We start from the raw sequence: 15,747 nt of genomic DNA, 5'->3' as shown, positions 1-15,747 counted from the left end.
CATGATTAAAAATGATAAGAGAAAACTTAATGGTAAAATAAACACACTTATGCAAAAACAATTTCAATTAGCAAAAGAATAATAATAAAAAGAAAGAAAGAAAAATCAAATCAACGAGAAGAAAAGAAAAAAAAATCAATTCAAATTTGGTGGGTCACTCAAATTTATTTCGGTGTCTTCTTCATGTGGTTGGTACTCTAGATATGGCTTTAATCTTTGACCATTAACTTTAAACGTGACACCATTCTTTGGGTCTTTAATTTCAATTGCCCCATGTGGAAAAACAGTATGAACAATAAATGGGCCAGACCAACGAGAGCGTAACTTACCTGGGAATAGGTGCAAGCGAGAATTGAATAAAAGCACTTTCTGACCTGGAGTGAACGATTTTCTCATAATTTGCTTATCATGGAAGACTTTCATTCGTTGCTTGTAAATCTTGGCATTTTCGTACGCGTCATTGCGAATTTCTTCAAGTTCTGCCAGCTGTAATCTTCTTTCTAAGCTGGCTTGCTGCATGTCAAAATTGAATTTCTTGATGGCCCAATACGCACGATGCTCGAGTTCCACAGGTAGGTGGCAAGCTTTTCCATACACTAGCCTGTAGGGTGACATCCCAATCGGGGTCTTGAAAGCCGTTCTATATGCCCATAATGCATCATCAAGTCTTAATGACCAATCTTTCCTGTCTGGCCTCACCGTTTTTTCTAATATGTGCTTTATTTCTCGATTGGATATCTCAACTTGGCCACTGGTTTGCGGATGATACGGAGTTGCCACTTTGTGTGTGATTGAATACTTTGTCAAAAGAGCTTTGAATGCTTTGTTACAAAAGTGGGCACCACCATCACTGATTATCGCTCGTGGGAATCCAAAGCGTGAAACAATGTTGCTTTTCAAAAATGCTATCACCACCTTGTGATCATTGGTCCTACATGGAATTGCTTCTACCCATTTCGATACGTAGTCAACAGCAACCAATATGTATTGATGGCCAAAAGACGGGGGAAAGGGTCCCATGAAGTCGATACCCCATACGTCAAAAATCTCAACCACTAAAATTGGATTTAGTGGCATCATGTTCCTTCGCGTAATGCTCCCCATTCGTTGACACCTATCACATGAAGAACAGAAAGTGTAAGCATCTCGAAATATAGTTGGCCAATAAAAACCACATTGTAAAACTTTAGTCGCGGTTTTCTTAGCACTGAAATGGCCTCCACAAGCTTGTTCATGGCAGAATGAAAGGATATTCTGAATTTCACTTTCTGGGACACATCGTCTAACAATTTGATCCGCACAATACTTGAACAAATACGGGTCATCCCAAAAGAAATTCTTTATCTCTGCAAAGAATTTAGCATTGTCTTGCTTGGTCCAATGCTCTGGAAGTTTACCTGTAACAAGATAATTAACTATATCAGCATACCAAGGTAATACTTCCACACTCATTAATTGTTCATCTGGAAATGACTCATTTAATGGTAATTGTTCTATAATTGTGTCAAAATGGAGACGAGAGAGATGGTCCGCCACAACATTTTCTGTCCCTTTCTTATCTTTGAATTCCAAGTCAAACTCCTGCAAAAGTAACACCCAACGAATTAGTCTGGCTTTTGCATCTTTCTTTGTGAGAAGATATTTAAGAGCAGCATGATCTGTGAATATAATTATTTTACAACCAATAAGATATGATCGAAATTTTTCCAATGCAAACACTACTGCTAGCATTTCTTTTTCAGTAGTTGAATAGTTCAACTGTGCATCATTTAATGTCATACTAGCATAGTAAATAACATGGGGAATTCGATCAACTCTTTGTCCTAATACTGCTCCTACTGCATAATCAGATGCATCACACATTAGCTCAAATGGTAAGCTCCAGTTTGGGGCCTGAATGATGGGTGATGATGTCAACAAATGCTTTAATTTTTCAAACGCAACAAGACATGAATCATCAAAGACAAAAGGTACATCCTTAGCAAGTAAATTGCATAAGGGTCTAGAAGCTTTGCTAAAATCTTTAATGAAACGTCTATAGAAACCAGCATGCCCAAGGAAAGATCTTACTTCTCTGACTGTTTTGGGTGGAGGAAGATTAGAAATGAAATCCACCTTGGCTTTGTCAACCTCAATACCTTTACTCGAAATGATGTGACCGAGAACAATACCTTGTTTTACCATAAAATGGCATTTCTCCCAATTTAAGACCAAGTTCTTCTCGACACATCTCTGCAGAACTAGTGTTAGATGATGTAAACATTGATCAAACGAGTCACCAAAGACAGAAAAGTCATCCATAAAGACTTCAAGAAATCGTTCAACCATATCAGAAAAAATGCTTAGCATGCATCGTTGAAATGTAGCAGGTGCATTACATAATCCAAATGGCATTCTCCTATATGCAAATGTGCCAAAAGGGCAAGTGAAAGTAGTTTTCTCTTGATCTTTTGGTGCTATGGGAATCTGATTATATCCTGAGTAACCATCTAGAAAGCAGTAAAATTCATGGCCTGCTAATCTATCAAGCATTTGATCAATAAATGGTAAAGGAAAATGGTCTTTACGTGTGACAGAATTCAATTTTCTATAATCAATGCATACACGCCATCCTGTAGTCACTCTAGTGGGTATCAATTCATTATCAGCATTGGTAACTACTGTGACTCCTGACTTTTTAGGGACAACTTGTACAGGACTGACCCATGAACTATCAGAAATTGGGTAAATGATACCTGCATCTAATAGCTTAAGGACCTCAGTTCTAACAACTTCTTTCATGTTAGGATTTAACCGACGTTGCATCTCCCTAGTAGTTTTAGCATTTTCATCAAGGTGAATGTAATGCATGCAATCTACTGGGTTTATACCTTTAATGTCTGCTATGGTCCATCCTAATGCCCCTTTGTGCTCTTTCAAAACATCTAACAACTTACCTTTTTGTTCGTCATTGAGGGATGCTGAGATGATTACCGGTAGAGTACTTTCTTCTCCCAAAAACGCATATTCCAAAGTGTTGGGCAATGGTTTGAGCTCGAGTTTCGGTGGTGATTCTGATGATGGAATGAGTTGCTTCTCTGATGGTGCTAGTTGCTCAACTCTTGACTTCCATTTATTAGTGTCCATAGATGGTGTTGAGTCAAGCAGGGCATTGACCTCATCGACCGATCTGTCAATATCAAAATCCAAACCAAAGTGAGTTAAACATGTTTGTAAAGGATCACTAAGGTTTGAAACAAAAGTGTCATCAACTAATGCTTCTATTAAATCCACATCAACAATTCCATCATCTGCATTGTGAGGTTGTTTGGCAATGTTGAAGATGTTCAGCTCCATAGTCATGTTGCCGAAAGACAACTGCATATTTCCAATCCTGCATTGAATGTGAGCATCTGCAGTTGCCAAGAAAGGTCGGCCTAGAATAATGGGGATGTGCTTTCTTGAATCCTGTATTGGTTGAGTGTCAATTACAATGAAATCAACAGGAAAATAAAACTTGTCTACCTGGATAAGCACGTCCTCCACAATACCACGAGGTATTTTCGTGGACCGATCTGCAAGTTGTTACACCACTGGAGTTGGGTGTAATTCTCCCAGTCCAAGTTTCACAAACACAGAGTAAGGTAACAGATTTACACTAGCTCCTAAATCCAACAAAGCATTCTCAATTGTGTGGTTCCCTATACTACATGAGATAGTGGGGGAGCCTGGGTCTTTGCATTTTAAAGGAATTTTATGTTGGAGTATAGAACTAACGTTTTCTGTTAAAAATGCCTTCTTTTGGACATGCATATTTCTCTTTTTAGTACAAAGGTCTTTAAGAAACTTGGCATAAGATGGAACTTGTTTAATAGCATCAAGCAAAGGGATGTTAACACTTACCTGTTTGAAGATTTCAAGAATCTCACCTGTGGATTTTCCCTTCTTTCCTTTCGCTAACCTCTGAGGAAATGGAGCTTTCGGAACATATTCTCGTGGGTTGGTTTCTTCTTTTTCCTCCGGTGATGAGTCCTCAACATTCACAGGTACAATTTGATTTTCTTTTGTCACTGGCATCTCCACCTTGTTGTCGACTTCTTTTCCTTTTCGCAAGGTCATTACTGCTTTGACCTCTCCATGCTGTTGTGGTGAACTAGTACTTGCTTCATGTACTCCTTTAGGATTAGGCACTGGTTGACTTGGAAACTTACCTTTCTCAACGGTCATTGCCAAGGTTTGAACTGAAGAAGCAAGTTGTCCCACCATCTTCTCGAGGCTTGAAACCGATTGAGCTTGTGAGTTGAAGCCTGCTCTCAACTCATTTCGTAGTCCATCAATGGTGCGGTTCTGTTGCTCAATCGTGGAGTGAGTAACATTCCTGAAATTTTGGAATGCATCCTCCCATGGTCTGGGTTGAGAGTAGTTCTGGTTCTGATTGTATGGTCTGAATGGGGGCTGAGAGGCTTGAGGAACTTGAGGAATTTGTTGCATTGGTGGAGCTGGAGCTGCTGGTCCATTCTGTTGGAATCCTTGAGACCATGAAAAATTGGGGTGGTCTCTCCATCCAGGGTTATATGTGTTGGAGTATGGGTTGTAATTTGATGGCTTTCTCATTACACCTATGGCATTGGCTTGATCTGAGTATGAGTCCTGGTCATGTGGTTCTGTTGATTTCGCAGTCGATAACGATGCTATTTGTCGAGCAAGACCTTCAACCATCTCCTTGACTTCTTTGATTCCCGAAGTTGACTCGCCAATTTGAACCTCATTCACTCCTTTATATCTTCTAGTAGTCCTGAGTGATCGACTCCGTTGTTGGGAATTATCTGCTTGTCGCTGGAAGAATTCCCAAATTTCTGATGCACTTTTTGACATTAGCTCTCCTCCACTTGTTGCCATTAGCCATTCTTGCACATTTGGTAGTAATCCCTCCAAAAAGTATTGGCATTGGTGCCATTTCTCATACCCATGATGTGGACACTTCAAGAGTAGCCCATTGAATCGCTCCCATGTCTCGAAAAACTGCTCGTCCTCTCTCTGAGTAAACTCTGAGATTTCCCTGCGAATAGCATTGGTTTTATGCACTGGGAAATATTTATTTAAAAATTTTGTAACCATTTGTTCCCATGATGCAATGCTATTAGCAGGCAATGTATTAAGCCATGAACGAGCTCTATCTTTTAAAGAAAATGGGAGTAGTCTAAGTTTAACATCATCATCTAAAAAATTCTCATATTTGAATGTTTGACAAATGGCATGAAAATCATTCAAATGATTATATGGATCCTCATTTTCTAGGCCATAAAATGTAGGGAGACAATTTAACACACTAGGTTTTAATTCAAAACTCCTAGCAGCTACATTTGGGTATCTTATGCATGACGTGCTCAAATTAGCTAAGGGACTAAAATAGTCCTTAAATGGCCTCTCCTGTGGTGCTTGTAAATCCATTTTATTTTTAACGTGTTTGTGTGTGCGAAGTGTTTTTTCTAATTCAAGGTCTATAGGTTCAAGATTAGGTAATAATGACCTACGACCATGCATGCAAAATAAATAAAATAAAAATAAAGATGCAAACAAAACAAAAAATAAAGATGGGAACAAAACAAATAAAAATAAAGAAGAGGGAGAAATTACGATACTAACCTTATTGCGCTATTACAACCTTTCTATAAAAATACACAAAAACAAATACGTGAAATTAACTAAAAATTAAATTAATAAAATAAACAAAAATTACAAAGAAAAAATAAATTGAAAATTAAATTACAGAATTTTAAAGAAGAGAAAAAGAAAAGAAATACTAACCTTTAAATGTAGATTTACTCTCTTTTTTTTTTTTATAAGAAAAAAAAATACAAGAAAACAAATAAAAGAAATTATTCACAAAAATTAATTCTATGAATTAAAATTACTTACCTCCCCGGCAACGGCGCCAAAAACTTGTTGTGCAAATTTTAATGTACTCGCAAGCGCACGAATCTGTTGTAGTATAGATTAATGGTGACGAGTGTCGATCCCACGAGGAGGTGGATTTTAATTGTGTAGAATTAATTTTGTGAATGGGTGATTGGATTTGTGGTGGAAATGATTGGAATATGCTAAAACTTAAATTAAAATGGAGAGAATAAATTCTAAAATTGGTATTGAAATGGTGAGAATAAATTGAAGAGAATTCTATTGAAATGACGTACTTGGGTATCTGGATCCGTATCAACATGCATCATGGGCTAAATAATCCGTATTAATGCCAATTAAATCATGAGGGGGGAATCCACACCTCATGAACCACGCTCTAATCAATATGGTGCTAAGGGCTTATCGTGCCAAATAATAATAACCTTGTACTAGAGGGCCGGTGTAACCAAGGCGGTATCTAGACAAGACTATTATTATTTGTCGACGAGAAGTCAAAACATCCACAAAAATTAGAGGGGAAGAGAAAATAAATTTACCAAATTAAGCCCATGACACATGTTGAGACTTCACCTTCAACCCAAGCTTGAAAGAAAATTAGCCACTCATAGTTGAACTAGGGGCAAAATGGGAATTTATTAAAATATGAAGAAAATACAAGATGGAGAGGGAATTACAGAAAATGGATCCCAAAAATGGATTCAGAGATATCAAATTAGGGGGGGGAGGCCCCCTTTTTATAGATACATGGAGTAAATCATGGCCATCGGATTAAAAACAGTTTGGACGCTCAGGATTGCGCCACGTCATCAGTCAACAGTCCACGTTTGACCACGCGGATGAACAGTAACACGGTTTGACCCGACTTTGAACAGTAACGCGGTTTGACCCGGATGAACAGTAACGCGGTTTGGTTGAAAATAATCCTGTGTGATGCATGCACCGTACGCGAGATTTTTCGTCCACTGATATGCTGCCACGTCACCATCAACAGTACATAAGAATTTTAGTCCAACAGGATCGTGACACCTCATCAGTCAATGCCACATCATCGGTCAATGCCACGTCATCATCCGTCTATGTGAACAGTGTCGTGAACAGTAACGTATACAGTATCGTACACGTGAATAGTACCGTACATGTGAATAGTGTCATTTTTCCTTTTATGCTCCTCCTAAGGTTTTCGACCGTCCTGAGTTCAAAAGTGATGTCCGTTTTGCCGTCTGATCTCTCCTTTATTGTGAAATGACTATAATGCCCCTAAAATACATAAATTACTTAATTAAAATAAAACACACGTAATTAAATCATAAGAATGTTAAATACATAAAAGTAAGGGTTGTTAGTAAGACTTGAAATGTAAAATGACGGTTTTCTCCTTTATAAATATGCATTTTCTAATACTCAACATAAACCACAGCTAAAGTTGCAAAAATAAGAGCTTAAATACCGCTTGTGCTATAATTTTAATCTCAAGTATGTGTGGTGGTTTGATCTCAAAGCAAGGATAAAGGCCAGAATTTTATCACTCCAAACCAACTACGTTGCTTAGTGCTTACCTTGTTTTCAAATATGTTGAGCTCAAATATGGATTTCAAAGAAGACCAATAGAGTTCGGCATCTACTTTGAAGGAACCGATAATCGGAAAAGGCAAAGAGCAATACTAGACCCTTAAAAAAAAAATTAGGTTCAGCTATCTCAAGACAATATAAGAATTTAGTACTAAGTTTAATTTTTATTGAGCACTAAATTTATGGCTGTTAGGCCTGAGAGAAAAAAAATACAAAATAAATCTTAACCATTGATTATTTGCTTAAAATAAATAAATTCAGCACCGAATCTTAATTCCTCCAGATAGGGGAGATGGGTGGATGAAGATTGAGATGGGTGAGTTCTTCAGTGAAAATAGAGATGATGGCATCTTGGCGTGTACCCGTGTATTCTATTTGATTTTGATAACTTCACCACTTCAGGCCTCATTATACAAGGAATTAAGCTTACTGTCACGGGACGAGAGGTTTCAAGCCCGTGCGGCACTCCCGCATCCCATACTACAAGAGTAAGCCTAGTGGAAGTAGCATAATTTCTACTGGTTTCGCCCTGCCTTGGGCTCGTCAGGAGAACGACTCCAGTTCCCAACCAGTGTGTGTAGGGTTTCGCCTAGACCCCTCTTCAAGGTTAAGTCCTCGACTAGCGACAAGCTCCCCAAACTCAACCGGGTCAGCCTACCTGAACTCCAAAGAGTCTAGGGCCATTGTATTCCCCACACGCACGCCCCTAAAGCACGTCTCCAACAATCTGCACAACCATCGTTGACACTAGCGTACAAGCGCATATCTTGGGTGCCACGATTGCGGTTCGTGACATTCTCCCACCACCATGACCATGCACGTCCTCGTGCATCAAGAGTACGCTCGCAAATGTGCACTTCCGCGCGAAAACGTGAAGATCGGCTTGACAATCTCACCCATGAACTCCCTGCCTACTCGTCCTCAATCCAGGTAGAGGACCCGCGTGCAGACACTGTCCAACTTAGTGCGAACACTTGGGGGTGTGAGAACCCACATGTTCGTCCCGCTTGTCGACCCTTGTGCCCAAAAGGGTGGGGACCTACGTGGTGCGGCATTGGAGCGCTTGGCGAGCTCGTAACGAGGGCATCAAGAGATGACAAGCGCGGCTCTGATACCATTTGTCACGGGACGAGAGGTTTCAAGCCCGTGCGGCACTCCCGCATCCCATACTATGAGAGTAAGCCTAGTGGAAGTAGCACAATTTCGACTGGTTTTGCCCTGCCTTGGGCTCGTCAGGAGAACGGCTCCAGTTCCCAACCAGTGTGTGTAGGGTTTCGCCTAAACCCCTCTTCAAGGTTAAGTCCTCGACTAGCGACAAGCTCCCCAAACTCAACCGGGTCGGCCTGCCTGAACTCCAAAGAGTCTAGGGCCATTGTATTCCCCACACGCACGCCCCTGAAGCACGTCTCCAACAATCTGCACAACCATCATCGACACTAGCGTACAAGCGTATATCTTGGGTGCCACGATTGCGGTTCGTGACATTACGCCCAAAAATGGCTGATTGCTAGATTGAATTATTGAATTAGGATGGGGATATTTCCACCCCCACTATTTTTGTAAATCCTCTCCCCTTCTAGGAAATAATTACAATGAGTTTACAATATTTTTTAAAAATATAAATTAATAAAAAAACTTGTACAGTTAATCAACTAAATCATTCCGTTAATTTTTTTCTTAGGTTATTCGACCATCTTTAATCATAAATTTTAATATAAGTTTTATTTTACTATTTTATTATTATGGTATAAAAAGATAAAATTAGCCTCATAAAACATGAGTTACTATATCTTATAATTTAGGTATTTAATTTTGTGACTTATAATATAATATTTTTAAATGAAATCTAATTATTATTTCCTCACCCTTACGTGTAAATGACTTAAATTTGACAGCCTGTAATTTACATGACAATTGTGCTATCAAGACACTATGTTAGTTTAATTAAAAATAATAATTATATTAATAAAGTAGCATTTAGAAACAATAAGTTTGGTATAAATTAGAAAAATATTGAAGGTGAATTGAATTCTTGATAACTTTACCTTATAAGGGTAAAATAGTCAATTTAAACTTATGTCAAAACAATCTTCGTAATCAAATGTACTAAATAAATTTAAGTCACAAAAAAGTGAATTATTAATTAATTCTCCAAAACTCTTTTTGATTTAAAAATTTTAAAAATAATGTGCAACTTTTATAATTATTTTTTTAAAATAGGGTGGATTCACAAAAAAAAAAAATCGGGTGAAGATATCATCACTCATTGAATTATTTGGCAGAAAAATTGTGCCGCTTTAAATACCAAAGTTGTGACTCTAATGCATTTAGCTTTTCCATAGTATGGTACGTATGGATATTTACAAATACAAGATCAATCCAAATTCTTAATTTCTAATTATAAAAAAATGATGAGACCGATTATTTTGGAAGCCATGTGAAAATTAATTTGGCCCACAGCTCAATAAAAATTAATATTTGTTACAAGCGTGATGATATTTAACCCTCAAATTATCTTAATAGGCTTTTTTTTTAATTTATCTTATTACTTTTCAAAATTATCCTTATTCATAATTATTTTATTTTATTCTCCCTCCCCCGGCCCCACCCCATCTCTCTAACATAACCATCACAACCGCTACCTACCTTTATTCATAAGTTCATCACCACTACCGCTTATCTTCTTTACCATCAATCCACCACTAGATCACTTCCTCCAACATATGATGAATTTCGATATTGTGTTTTGTTAAATTGGATGAACAAGTGGTGGATTTTGTTGTTATTAATGACATTGGTTTTGATTTTTGCGATAAACCTAAAATTTTATTTAATGTCAATTTGGGATATGATTAAAAGATAATATTTGATTCAAATGGTGAATCAATTAAAAAAAGATAAAAGAAATGAGAAGTTAATCTATTGAGAGCTTGAAGAGAAAAAAATATTTATTTTTTAATAATAATAATTTTGAGAATAAAAATACTAAGGGGGTCAAATATCACCTCTTTTGTTATAAAAATGATTGAAAAATCCAGCCCACCCCTCCCAAGTTAGGCCTGGGCTTTCAAGGGCCAAGACTTTCTTTGAAAGCCTGGGCGTCGGCTGGGGAAATCCGATCTGAGCCGGTCCATTTGTGATCCCCACTCCTCATCTCGTTTGTAAAGTAATAAACACATGTTGCATGCCATTTTGAATTTTCTTGTTCTTCATTCGACATTGTGGCGATTTTGAACAAAGCTAAAGCATTGATATGAAATTTCTGCAACCACCTTTCATGAGTAGGGATGGGAATGAGAAGGGGAGGTGACCGATATCTGCATACCATCTTTGATATTTTGCATATATCTCTATCGTCTCCTTGTTCCAATTAGAATTGATTAAGAGGAAGGAACGGAGATTCCCAAATAATAACAGAAGATCTTTGAGGGTCTTTGATTCTTGAATAAATATTTTTTTATTCTTTGAACTTGATTTAATCATATTAAAATAAAATTTGATAATATGTCTTACATTAACATTAGTCCATTACAAAAATCACACTACAAAATACAAATCATCTGAATAATTATCTCTGTTAATCTTCATAATCCTATAACAAAGAGAAAAAGAAATTATTTTTATATCAATCATGAAATAAATAAAATGATTATAATATTTAAATAAATGAGATAAGCACACAGCATGCTACTGGGTTATAATGAGATGAGGATGAGCTAGTTGCTAATTGCGACACGAATAATTTGGAAAGGATGAGTAAGACCGTTACAAAGTCACTTATAATTTGATTTCTAGATTGTGTGCTTGTAGGATTATAGGTGCTAATTGCGACACGAATAATTTAGAAAGGATGAGTGAGATCGTGATAAAGTCACTTAGGATTTGATTTCTAGATTGTGTGCTTGTAGGGTTATAGGCTTTATATTAATTAATATTTATATTATTTTTATAGATATTTTAATATTTATTATTTACATCAATATTTAATATTTTACTGTTTAAATTTTATTATTTGTTTACTAATAATGGCATAAAAATAAAATTAAAAATTAAAATAAAAAACTTGGGAGAGAATTGGAATTCCACCCCATCCCCCCGTTACTTTCCAAAATAAAATATTAGTAAAAAAATTATTTTCTTCTCTTTTTTAAATAAAATTAAATATAAAATCATCCTTATACCTTTTTCAAATGAGTTCTGCTATTTGAACGAAATGAAGATAAAGGGACGACAGAAAAAATTGCCACGTGAATCAACTGGGATTAATGGAAACCAAAAATTGGCACGTGAATCAAGCAGCTTTTGTCCCTTTGTCTATTACTTTTTGAATTTAAAAAATAAAATAATCAAAAAAAAAGAAAGAAAAGTAACGAAAAGAAAGGAAAGGGAGATTACTTTTTGAGTTATGTAGTCTCTCTCTATTTCTCTCATTTACGTGAGTTCTCTGTGTTCAAGAAGGCAAAATTCAAACGAGTTCGATCTCTGCAACTCACAAATTCCGTCTCTGCATCTCAATTATCACAAGGAATAAATTAGATCTAGATCTACAAACAGAGGTGAGAGATGTTTAAATGGTTAGAATATTTAATTTAAATTGCAAAAATTCTTAGATTTTTACTTTTTATATATTTAAATTGTTATGAATTGTTATGATTTTTTTTTTAATTTAAATGGCTGGAAATAATGGAATAGATTATAATAATTTCTGAATGTGTTTTATATATGTTATGATTTTTTAAATTTAAATGGTTGGAAATAATGAAATAAATTATAACAATTTTTTAATGTGTTTTATATATGTTAGGATTTTTCTTAATTTAAATGACTGGAATAATACAATAAATTATAACAATTTCTAAATGTGTTTTATATATGTTAGGATTTTTTTAATTTAAATTGCTGAAAATAATGAAATAAATTATAACAATTTCCGGATGTGTTTTATATATTTAAGTTGTTAGGATTTTATAATTTAAATTGTTGGAGATAATGGAATAAATTATAAAAATTTGTGGATGTGTTTTATATATTTAAATTGTTAGGAATTTTCGTTACTGGACAAAATGTTATATAAGTTTCTTAATACAAAATGTTATAGATTTTGCATGAAGCATCAATTCAAGCAAATGAGGAAAAACTTAGGAAATTTGAAACCGTGGGAACAATTCATACACAACAATCATTTTATTTAAATTATTTAAATTTATACATAACATGGGGTACAATTTCATTTATGCAAAATACATATAGCAACGATTATCCCTAAAATATAACATACAATGGATAATATATGCAGAATAATACAATCATTTCTGCCTTTATCATTTTGCACAGCTTTGTCACATGTAGGCACTTCAGTTTGCACCTCCTTTTCGAGTGTTTCCACAATAAATTTTGTAGTTTCTAACATATTGGATGTCTCTCGCAATTTATCATGCCTTTTTATATAATCATTGTAGGCTATTTCGGCATCCAACAAAGATGTATAAGATTTATAAGAATTCCCTTTGAATCCATTTACTTGCATCTGACATTCAGGCCAAGAATTGTATATGTCCGGCTTCGTCCTTTGAAAACAACATAACAGTTTTGAGTAGGCATTTGAATTCTACATTGGAAAATTTTAGATCAATATTCTAGACTTTTATGCTAAGAATTTCAACTGCTAACAATAAGAGAGAATTTCAAAACCAGGAGGGAAAAAAAGAGTAACATTTTAACCTTCTGAAAAAGAATGGGAGCCTCACAACAAAGCACAAAGGCCAGCATCAACCAAGAAACTAATTTCTGCAACTGTAAGTGAGACAGATCACAGCAACTTGCACCAAAAGAAAACGAGAAAATGAATATCCAGCAAACAAATTCAGACCAAAAGAAAACGAGAAAATAAACATCCAGCAAACATTTTCTGAACAATTAATATTTCCCAACATAGTACCAAGTCAAAAGAAGGGCAAAAAGAAAATAAAAATCAAATTTTGATCTAAAGCAATGCGGAGCGGGATCCGATCTGAGTTAAAAACAAAAAAAAAATGAAATAACTTAAAAGCAAATCTGGTTACCCTTTTGAAAACCCAAGTGCATAGATCCAAAGTCGGAACTCAACAATCAATAATAACCAAACAAATGAATTTTCACAGAGTCGACACTCAAAAACAGAGCAGTGAGCAGTAATAAATGCCTTGTTAGTATCTATGAAGACGAGTGAGAAAATGAAAACCAGAGGCTGAGGCTCTGACGTTCAGTGTCTCTGAAGAAGAAGAAGAAGCACTGAAGCAACGAATTAAATGAACACGAGGCCGTACCATGTGAGCTACGGTACACATTCACACACGCAAACAAAATCAAATCCAACACCACCAACAACAACTCACCCATGTTTCCAATTTTTTTAATACAAAATTTTCAATTATTTATCTTTTTCTTATCATCTTTGTCCGATCGTGCAAGAAAAAAAGTTATAATTATAAAATAAAAAAAAATACTTACGGAAGAAATGCTAACACTGTCAATCTCAAAATTTCATCATCCACAACATAAAAAAATAAAAAAAAATAAAAAGAAATGCTTACGGATGCAGCAAGCAACAACTACAAGTCTCCAAAGCAGCGACGTCGTAGTAGATCTGGGCTGGGCGATCGTGTTCGTTCTAGATCTGGGGCTGGGCGAGAAAAAAAAAATGGCTGGTAACGAACGAAGCCTGCTCAATGGAGGGGAGTCTGGTAATGAAGCAAACTCAATGGAGGATGAGTAAAATGAGTGGTTGGGGAGTGTGTGTAAAAGGGGGAGTAAAACGAAGCAAACTGATGTCTGGTAATGAAGCAAACTCAATGGAGGGAGAGTAAAATGAGTGGTTAGGGAGTGTGTGTAAAAAAGTGAGTAAAACGAAGCAAACTCATTTTTTTATATTTCGTGTGGGTCCATACAATATTAAAAGAAGCAAAAATCAACGCTTGAAACGAGTGAAACGGCAATTCAAACTTGTGTTTCTGTCGTCCCTTTATCTTCATTGAGTTCGTTCATCATTTTCCTTTTCAAATAAAGAAAACTTCTAAGACCCAGGCTGCCGAAATTTCCGTTATCCGAGATTATTATTATTATTATTATTATTATTTAGATAAGACTTTTAAAATTTGACTTGGTTGACGTGTAGCACCATTTTGCCGCACGTTTACTCCAACAACCGGGGCCAAGGCCTGGACCTAAGCGGCTTAGGCTGACCCCAAGTCACAGGCTAAGGCCCCACCACCAAACAAAGACCCTTTTTCCTTTTCATGAATCACCTTTCAATCCCACATTTCATGAATCATTCGCTAAACTTTTTGTTTTTTATATTATGAAAAATTTTAGAATATATTTGAAGTATTACCTTAATTATATAATAAATAAATAATATTATGATATATATAGAGTTATTTTAAAAAATTGATTATGTAAATAAATTATATTAAATTTTAATTACACATATTATACAGATATTAATTAATTATATGACATCTAATATATTCGTTTCTCATGTATTATTAAGTAAGTAGGTTTAACCAAAAAAAAAAAGTATATTATACATTCCTTAGATATGATTTGGACATTTAACGCTCAGATTCAATGCAATAAATAAATTTCTATTTTTTCATCTGCAACCCACGTTCAAATTTTTGTCTACGGCTACTGGTGCAATGTTGAGGCATTTAGAAATCAATTTAAGATTAAATGACTTTGGTCCATTTTTGACTTAAACAATTTGAAGAAGCAATCTTGCATATGAAAAGGCAAGGCACTGCTATTATTAGCATTAGAATTATTAGGTGCTGCGAGTTAATTGTAGACATTAGGAAAGACAAGTAAAATGGATATCACCGATACTCTACCGGCAGAGTACAAATTCGGGATTATAAATTTTAATAAAAGTTTTGTAAATGAACTTTGCATATGCGATAACTCAAATTTGGGGCCGCCTAACTTACGTTGAATGTAAGTTACGGTCAGCCTGTGAAATTTCATCTAGCCCCCTATGCTCTATATTATTTATATTTTATTCATGAATATTATAAACTTCTTGAAATGTAAAATTTCGTTTAACCCCTTATACTCAGTTTTGTTTTATTGAAACCATAGAGTATGAATTCGCCCCCATAATTTTAAATTCTCAAAATAACCTCCATTTAATTAAAAAATATAATTATTTTTAAATGAATTATAATTATAATTATAATTATAATTTTATTATAATCATAAATATTTTTTTAAATAGATTATTGTTATTATTAATAACAAGAATAA

General features: G+C 35.3%; 1 protein-coding gene and 1 long non-coding RNA gene across 2 annotated transcripts in view; one reads left to right on the top strand and one right to left on the bottom strand.

The window, feature by feature from the left end:
- The window catches only part of LOC102616562 (putative F-box protein PP2-B12), a 99,575-nt gene that overhangs the window by 51,366 nt on the left and 32,462 nt on the right, over positions 1-15,747 (top strand). The gene's annotated exons all lie outside the window — the stretch shown is intronic.
- On the bottom strand, positions 12,690-14,492 carry LOC127899702 (uncharacterized). Its single transcript, XR_008051660.1, has 3 exons — positions 14,040-14,492; positions 13,189-13,285; positions 12,690-13,075 (listed from the first exon to the last, which is right to left on the bottom strand). It is a non-coding gene; the product is annotated as an uncharacterized LOC127899702 (long non-coding RNA).

This window comes from Citrus sinensis, chromosome 9, assembly GCF_022201045.2.
Source record: "Citrus sinensis cultivar Valencia sweet orange chromosome 9, DVS_A1.0, whole genome shotgun sequence".
Taxonomy (NCBI): domain Eukaryota; kingdom Viridiplantae; phylum Streptophyta; class Magnoliopsida; order Sapindales; family Rutaceae; genus Citrus; species Citrus sinensis.
Note: the sequence above shows the minus strand (reverse complement) of the source record. Positions and strands in the feature narration are given on the sequence as shown.